This window comes from Prionailurus bengalensis, chromosome D2 (genome assembly GCF_016509475.1).
Source record: "Prionailurus bengalensis isolate Pbe53 chromosome D2, Fcat_Pben_1.1_paternal_pri, whole genome shotgun sequence".
Classification (NCBI taxonomy): Eukaryota; Metazoa; Chordata; class Mammalia; order Carnivora; family Felidae; genus Prionailurus; species Prionailurus bengalensis.
This window is the reverse complement of record NC_057351.1, coordinates 23,643,693-23,652,383: the sequence shown is the minus strand read 5'-3', so window position 1 is coordinate 23,652,383 and position 8,691 is coordinate 23,643,693.

Genomic DNA, 8,691 nt, shown 5'->3' with positions numbered 1-8,691 from the left:
AAGCCTGTTTTGGTGTATTCCTAGGCAAATTCTTGAAATGTGAAACCAGGATAAGAGTTACTGCTGAGTTTTCTTGTCGCAAAGAGATTCCGTTCATCTGTAGAGTTATTTCAATGCATCTTCTTGACTCCTAAGGGTGTCTCTGTTCTGGGCGCTTACTTAGTGCTTTCCACGCCGATTTTATTTGCATTGTAAACATCTCAGTAAGTATCTTAGATTTTGTTTATTTACTTTCGGCAAACGAATCATCACATCAGTGTATTTAAGAACCCACGCTCTGGAGTCAGACATGATTCAAGTCCTAATTCTAGGATTCAAAGCCTGACTTCTAAGACCTGCACCAAGTTGGACTTTTCTGTGCCTTGGATTTCTCATCTGTGAGATGGAGATAATGAGGACCTACCTCTGAATATGGTGATGAGGTTGAAACGAGGTGATGAGCACACTCTCTGACCCAGACCTACAACCCTACACAGATAAAATCAGTGCTGCTATTTCACTTACAAGAGAGGAGCCTACAAGGAAGGGGAACGAATGTGGACTCATCTCCACCTAAAGGGTGATAGAGGCGGTTGTGCTGGGGTGCGTTCTCTCTGGAAAAGGTTATATTGCATTGAATTTATCTGGTGACTCTCTTAATATGTTTATCCCCCAAATCGAGTCACTTAGTAAAACATTTGTAAGGGTGAAATAAATGTACATGTAAGCGAAAGCGGAGTCATCTTGGTCATCTAGCTGATGCGAGGGAGATACAGGTGAGCCTCTCTCAGGGGCTTCCTTGTGAGCGCCCCACAACAAAATGTGCCAAAAGTAGCTCTTGAGAAAAAAAAAATCTCTTGGGTTCAGGCTCCTCCCATTTCTCAGGCAGCTTCCTGGCTTCTGGTCCTTGAGTTTCTTCCCTGTAAAAATAAAAGGATGGGGATTTTCAAGGTCCTTTTTTTCACCCTAAAAGTGCCCAGAATAGTATCAGATAATTGTGGAGAGGTTGTACTACACAGGATGTAGAGCTGAGCATTGTGGGAGATTCAACTTTGATGGAAGGCATTTGGGACCTTCTAGTTTACACCAGTTGTTCTCAGGGGGTGTCCTTGCATGTCCAATGGCAGCCTGAGCTGCCTGAGGTAACTAGTTAGAAATGCAAAATGTAGGGGCTCCTGGGTGGCTCAGTCTGTTGGGTGTCTGGCTTCAGGTCAGGTCATGATCTAACGGTTCGGGAGTTTGAGCCCCGCTTCAGGCTCTGTGCTGACAGCTCAGAGCCTGGAGCCTGCCTTGGATTCTGTGTTTCCCTCTCTCTGCCCCTCCACTGTTCATGTTCTGTCTCTCTCAAAAATAAATCAACATTTAAATAAGTAAATAAAAAAGAGATGTAAAATGCAAATCATGTGCCTCACACCAAACATTCTGAATCAGAAATTCCCAAGTGGGAGCAAGCAATCTGTGGTTTAACAAGTCCTACAGGTAATTCTGATGAATACTAGTTTTGAGAACCTCTCGTTTACACAGTACTTTTCATACATTATCTACAAACCAAAAGGTTTGTTATCTCCCTGATCATTATGTTTGTGCTGAGCACTGTGCTGAGCACTTTATAATCTCATTTTATCTTTCCAACACCTGTGAGGGAGGGGGAACCTTGTACACTCAGTTTAAGCGCATTGACATCCCTTTACTTCTCTGAGTCCAGTTTTTCTATCTCAGGTCCTTCTTCTCAGGCTAATGTCTACTTATCCTTCAGGACTCTGCTTATGTGTCCCCTCTCCCGGGAGGTCCTCCCTGATCCTGCTGGGTTAGCTCCTGCTAGTAAAATTTATCACAACAGAATTTATCACAGTGGAATTTTTTGTACAGTTACCTATTTAATATTTGTATCCTCTATTGACTCATAAGCTACATGAGTCAGGGACCCCATCTGAATTACTCTCCAGTGTATTCTCAGTACCTACCATGGTGTTGGTCATATACAAAGTGCTCAGTAACTATTTGTTGAAGGAATGAATGTTGAATTCCTTATCTACTTAAGGGGAAACTGAGGCTCAAAAAAGTTAAGTAACTTTCCTGAGATCACACACCTAGAGGGTATTAGAGCCGGGACTCCAAACTCCAGACTTTTAGCCACTATTCTCATAGACTTTCCAATTTCTGAAGAAGAAAATAAAGTTCTGAGATATAAAATGACTTGCCTGAAGTCATATAGCTAGTAAATAATAGAACCAGGATTAGAATTCATGTCTTCTAATATTTATGTTCTTTTATACCACATTATGCTGCTTTACTCTGTCCTTCAGAAACTTACAACTAGTGGGATGGACAAGGCATACATATAGGGCAAGTTAAATTCATAGTAAGAGGAATTAAAAGGGACATATCTACAGGGCCTGGTATCTTGCTTGGTACACAGTGGATGTTCTATGAATGTCTCGTGAATGAATAATGATCATATGGCATCCAACTTTGGAATATTTACAACATGTCTCATGCTACTAAGTGTTTATGAGCATATCCAGTGGGTTTCTCAAAGTAGGGCCCTTGAAGTCTGGGAAGCTTGCTAAAACGCAGATGCCTGGGACTTAGACCCATTGACTTGGACTCTGTGGGCGTGGGTCTTGAGAATCTGCACCTATCTCCAGGTGACTCTTATGTCCACTAAAGTCTGAGACACAATCCACTACTAAATAAGCATTCAAGACAGACATGGGTAGCACAAGGGGAAATGCTACTCTAGATGTAATGAAAGTTGTTGAAGGTCACACCACTGATAAGTATCAGAGATAATAAGGAATTGCATTGTTTTGACTCCAAAAGCCTGTACTCTTTCCGTGCCATTGTGAAAGAAGGGAGGGATGGGTAGAGGAAAAGAGGATGGGCAGAATGGAAGAATAGGCAAGGAGGAAGGAGGGAATAAGGCCAAATGAGTAATAAGGAAAACAGATTTCATAGAGAAGGGAAAGAGACTACGATCTGGCTGGGTTGTCAGAGAATCTTTGCCGCAAAGGAGTGGGAATTTACTGGGAACGGAATAGAGATTTACGAGCTGCCTTGCCCCTCACTTTATCTAATAGCATTCACTCATTGTGGCCAGAGGGACAGCCTTTCAAACACAGGGTTGTCGAAACACAGAGGCTTTTTAAATGAAAAATGCATTTTATTAAATACAGTGCTTGCATTTGCCAAAAAGTGACTTTAGAAGGACCAGACACAGACCGTCTCAAATGTGAATAAGCTGCCCAGATAAAAGCAGGACCCCAGATCAGATTCCTGTTACCTTTTCCATGTCTGCAACAAGCATCTGTGTGCAGTTGGGCCCCTGAGTTGCAGAGCTAATAAGAGGCCTGAAATCAGAGGCAGTCCTTTGCCATCAGACAAATCATTTCACACGGTGTGTCAAGTAATTATGAAAATCGAGGGATGATATGAGTAAACTTGCTCCAGACTGACTTTAAGTATTGACTGTAAGTAGCAGAGAAGTTCTCTGTTGCTACATTTGCATCTCCCTAATGCATCTCATTGCATTTATGTATTCTGTTTTTCAACAGCTATAATAGAGGCATGCCTACTATGTTCCATCACTAATCGCTTGCATCATTAAAGCTTCAGAGTTGGAGCTCTAATCTGGCTTTAAAGCCTCTGCCAGAATAATCTACTAGAAAACTCTATTTCTGTTAAATTTTGTTGGCATGGCAACCACCAAGCAACACTGTGGAGAGTGCCTTAAATCCCACAGCAGCCGGTTAGCCTGAGTGAGTGTGCTGAGAGGAGGCCATATATAGAGGCTAAAAATAGACAATTTACAGCAAGGTGCCCTGCGCCCCCACCACCTAGGAGGATTATGACTTACTTGCTCCCCTTGGTGGGGTCAAACGTGAGCGGTAGGAGAGAATGCACCAGCCTTCCAGCGTGTGGGTTTTTCCAGCCCACTGCCTGGACTAGGAATGTGGAGACCCAAGGGCTAATGCCAACTTCACCCCCCTTATTAGTTGTGTGAGATTCTATTCAAGCTGGGCAACATCTCTGGGCTTAGTGTCCTCATTCGTAAAGGACAGGGAGCTGGTATGGATTAAGGACTTTCCAGTGCCACAGTCCTGGCTGCTAGTCCAATGTGTTGGTCATTTCCTTGCTAACGTGGGTTGGGTGGCTGGGGGAGAAGACATGGCAGGCAGTCATGGTGGTAGTGAAGTTTGTCAACAGGCAATTTGGCAAAAATCATCAGTTGACATCTCTTCTGGTAATAGCATGTCATATGTATCAAGTGCTTACCAAGTGCTTACTAACAAGTATCAAGTGTATCAACTGTGCCAAGGATGGCCCTAAGTGATTTTCACATAATATGCTATTTTACCTTCCCAACAAACCCAGGAGAAAGGCATTACTGGTATCCCTATTTTATAAATGAGTAAACTGAGTCATAGAGAGGTAAAGTACACAGATCATTTCCACAGAAGCAGCTAGGATTCAAACTCGGAACTGCCTAAATACAGAATCAACATGCTTGCCCATGATTCCATTGTATCTCTGGTGCCTCCATCGTTGTCTGGCACCCTGAGGGCTCTCAAAAACGAATTGCTGAATGTGCAATAAATGACTAGTATGCTAGAAGGTTCTCAGTGCCTGAATGCTTCAAGCCTTTTTCTTTCTTTTTAAATTTTTTTATGTTTATTTATTTTTGGGAAAGAGAGAGAGATAGAGCATGAGTGGGGGAGGAGCAGAGAGAGAGGGAGACCCAGAATCCTAACCAGGCTCCCAGGCTCTGAGCTGTCAGCACAGGGCCTGAGTTGGAGCTCAAACCCACAAACTGCGAGATCATGACCTGAGCCGAAGTCAGACGCTTAACCAACTGAGGCACCCAGGCGCCCCAAAGCCCTTTTATTTCTTGGTAGTTTATTATGTGAAGAGAAACCTTTGAGACATCGCCCTTAAGTGAAATGGTTGTGGGAGAGCTAGAAAGCATGTTGCTATGGAATAAAATATACAGAAAAAGATACAGTTAAAATAGCGGGATTGTTAGATAATGAGATTGAATTATGTAATTATGTGACAGATCAATTATGGAACTGATGTTCTGTCAAAATAGGGCCTGTTTTCTAGGACCTAGAATACATAGGCAATTTTATTCTACAATTTTAGGCAAAATTTTGTTTTTAGAAGCAAAGAGGGAAAAGAGAGCACTTATAACTATAGGCAAGAGAGAATTGAACTTGAAAATAAAATATATGCTATAGAAATAATTTTTTTTAATACTTGTTTATTTTTGAGAGAGAGAGAGAGAGAGAGAGAGAGAGAGCACAAGCAAGCAGGGGAGGGGCAGAGAGAGAGGAAGACACAGAATCCAAAGCAGGCTCCAGGCTCTGAACTGTTAGCACAGAGCCCAAGGTAGGGCTCAAACTTACAAACAGTGAGATCATGACCTGAGCCAAAATCAGACATTTAACTGAGGGAGCCATGCAGGTGCCCTGGCTATAGAAATACTTCTTATAAGGAAGAAGGATTGCTTCCCTCCTTGCCCTCTCCCTCCACCCCTCCCAACCCCAGGAAGACAGGACTTATGCTAAAAGATTTATTTTGCTAGGTGGCTCGTAATCATAAGGTCATTGAAAAAGACAGCTTCTTGGGTGCCTGGGTGGCTCAGTCAGTTAAGCATACAACTCTTAATTTTGGCTCAGGTCATGATCTTATGGTTCGTAAAATCGAGCCCCCAGGCAGGTTCTGCGCTGACAGCATGAAGCCTGCTTAGGATTCTCTCTCTCTCCCTCTCTCTCTCTCTCTGTCCCTGCCCTGCTTGTGCGTTCTCTCTCTCTCTCAAAATAAATGAACATTTTTTTTTTTTTAAAAGACAGCTTCTTTGGAACATGACTATAATAAGGTGAAAATAAGTAGTGTTTTTCAGTCTCTACTGTCTAGTGTAATTCCTCTCTAAAAATGAGTTGTTAGGTTAGTTTAAACTTTTTATTAGAGATGAATAGACAGGTAGTAATTTTTCATATTGTAAGTATAAATCGTTATGAATTCTCACAACTAGATACACTCATGTGACCAGCATCCAGATCAAGAAACAGCAACTCCCTCTCCCCAGAACACTCCTTTGTAGTCCTATCAAGTACTCGTCCTTTCCCCCCCTGGGGTAACCAGCATCCCGAATCCTAACAGAATTGGTTAGGCCGGACTCTGTGCACTTCACAGTAGTGATAACCTCATTGTGGTTTAGTTGCCAAGTGCCAGTGGCCAACTAGGTGGAAGCACTCATTCACACGTTTTTTTGGATATTTGATATTGTCTTGTGAAGCATCTGTTCATATCTTTCCTTCATTTCACCCTTGGGTTGTCTGCCTTATGATTAATGGAAGTTTGCGTGTGTTCTGGATATGAGTCCTTTGTTACATATACATATGGGGATTTTTCTCTTTGGTTAGTGCATTTTGTGTTTTGCTTAGGAAATCTCCACCCCCTCCAAGGTCATGAAGATGTCCTCCAATGCTCTCCTCCAAAAGCTTTATTTAATTTTCACATTTAATTCTGAGATCCATCTAGAATTAATTTTTGAGTAATAGTGGAGAAAGGAGTCCATACATATATATTTTCACATCTCCAAATCATCCAGCAAAATTTATTGAAAATTTTTTTCTTTCACCCATTGCATTATGGCCTTGGTCATGAATCAGGTGACCATTTATGTGTGGGCTCTCTAATCTAGTTCATTGGTTACTTTAATATAACTTAGTGTCAATTCCATGAGTTCTTCACTACTGTAGCTTAATGATGGGTTTTGTTCTCAGATACAATGAATCTTCCAGCTTTGCTCTTCCTCTTCAGTTACCTTAGATATCTTTGACCCTGTGCATTTCCATCTGAATTTTAGAATCAGCTGGTTAGCCTCTCTTAAAAAAAAAAATCCTGCTGGGATTTTAATTGGGATAGTGGTTTTGTTTTGTTTTTTGAAGTTTATTTATTTATTTTGAGAGAAAGATAGAGACAGAGAGCACAGGGGAGGAGCAGAGGGAGAGGGAGAGAGAATCCCAAATAGGCTCCACACTGTCTGCACAGAGCCCGATGCAGGGCTCCATCCCAGGAACCTTGAGATCATGACCTGAGCCAGATGAAGCGTCAGATGCTTAACCAACTGAGCCACCCAGGTGCCCTGTGATAGTGTTAATTTATAGATTATTTTGGGAAGAATTAACATCTTTACAATATTGAGCTTTTTAAATACTAAAAGTTAATCTCTAAATGTGTTTATATATTTAGTTTCCCTCAAGAATATTTATACTTTTTAATGTTTGGGCATTCATTGTAAATCTTTTGTTAGAATTATTCCTCTATAGTTTATATTTTGATACTATTATAAATAATACCTTTTAAAATATAATTTCCTCCTTGTGAGTGGTATATAGAAATACAAATGGTTTTTAAATAATCTTTTATCCAACAACATTGCAGATTTCAATTCTTAGTTCAAATTGTTTATGGATTCTTTTGAATTTTCGTGGAATATAACCATGCAGTTTACAAATACTGACAGCCTGTTTTCTTCCTTTCAAATTCTAATGTCTTTTAAAATATATGGCAATGATTAGGACCTCCAGAAAAATATTGAATACAAGTAGTAATAGCTGGCATTCTTGTCTTGTTCCCAATCTTAGAAGGAAAGCTTTCAGTATTTCACCTATTGGTATGATGTTTGCTGTTGATTTTTTGTAATATTCTTTATTTGTTTGACAAAGTTGTCTTTTATTCCCAGTTTGTGAAGTTTTTTTTTTTAATGTTTATTTATTTTTGAGAAAGAGAGTACACAGGTGGGGGAAGGGCAGAGATAGAGGGAGACCGAGGATCTGAAGCAGGCTCTGTGCTGACAGCAGAGAGAGCCCAATGTGGGCTCCAACCCACCCATGAACTGTGAAATCATGACCTGAGCCGAAGTCAGACACTTAACTGACTGAGCCACCCAGGCTCAGAGTTTGTTTGTTTGTTTGTTTTTTAATATATTATAAATGAGGGAGAGATAAATTTTGTCAAATTGTTTCTCTGCAACTATTGAAATAGTCATATAAACTTTCTCCTTTTTTTAGTTAATATGGGTGGGTTAATTTTTAAATGTTAAACGAATCTGGAATTCCAGAATAATTTTAATTTATATGTCACTAGATTCAAATGTCTAAAATTTTGTTAAAGACCTGAGGCAGATCATTTGAGAGGCATTTGAGAGACTGACCTGTAACTCTTCCTTTCATGAAATGCCTTTGTCAGGTTTTGCAATTGTGGTTGTATTGGTCTTATAAAAATTGCATTTGAAAAACAGTTGTCTCTCTGTTTTCCAGAAGAGTTTGTGCAAGGCTTGTGTTATTTCTTCTCCGTAAATTTTTTCAAGAATTTACAAGTGAAACCATGTGGGCCTAGAATGTTCATTGGGGGAGATTTTAAATAATGGATTGACCATCTTTAATAGATATTGAACCATTCAGATTTTCTGACAGTTTTGATAAGTTGTATTTTTCTAGGGATTTATACATTTCACCTAAATTGTCAAGTTAATTGTTGTTGAAGTGTTTGAATTGTCAAGTAGTTGGCATTATTCTAGTTATATTTTTATTATTGATTTCTACTTTGATGCTATAGTGGAAAAATAGCAAACTATCAATGACTTTAATTGTTTTCAAATTCGTTGAGACTTTCTTTATGATTTCAATAAAAGATCTATTTGCA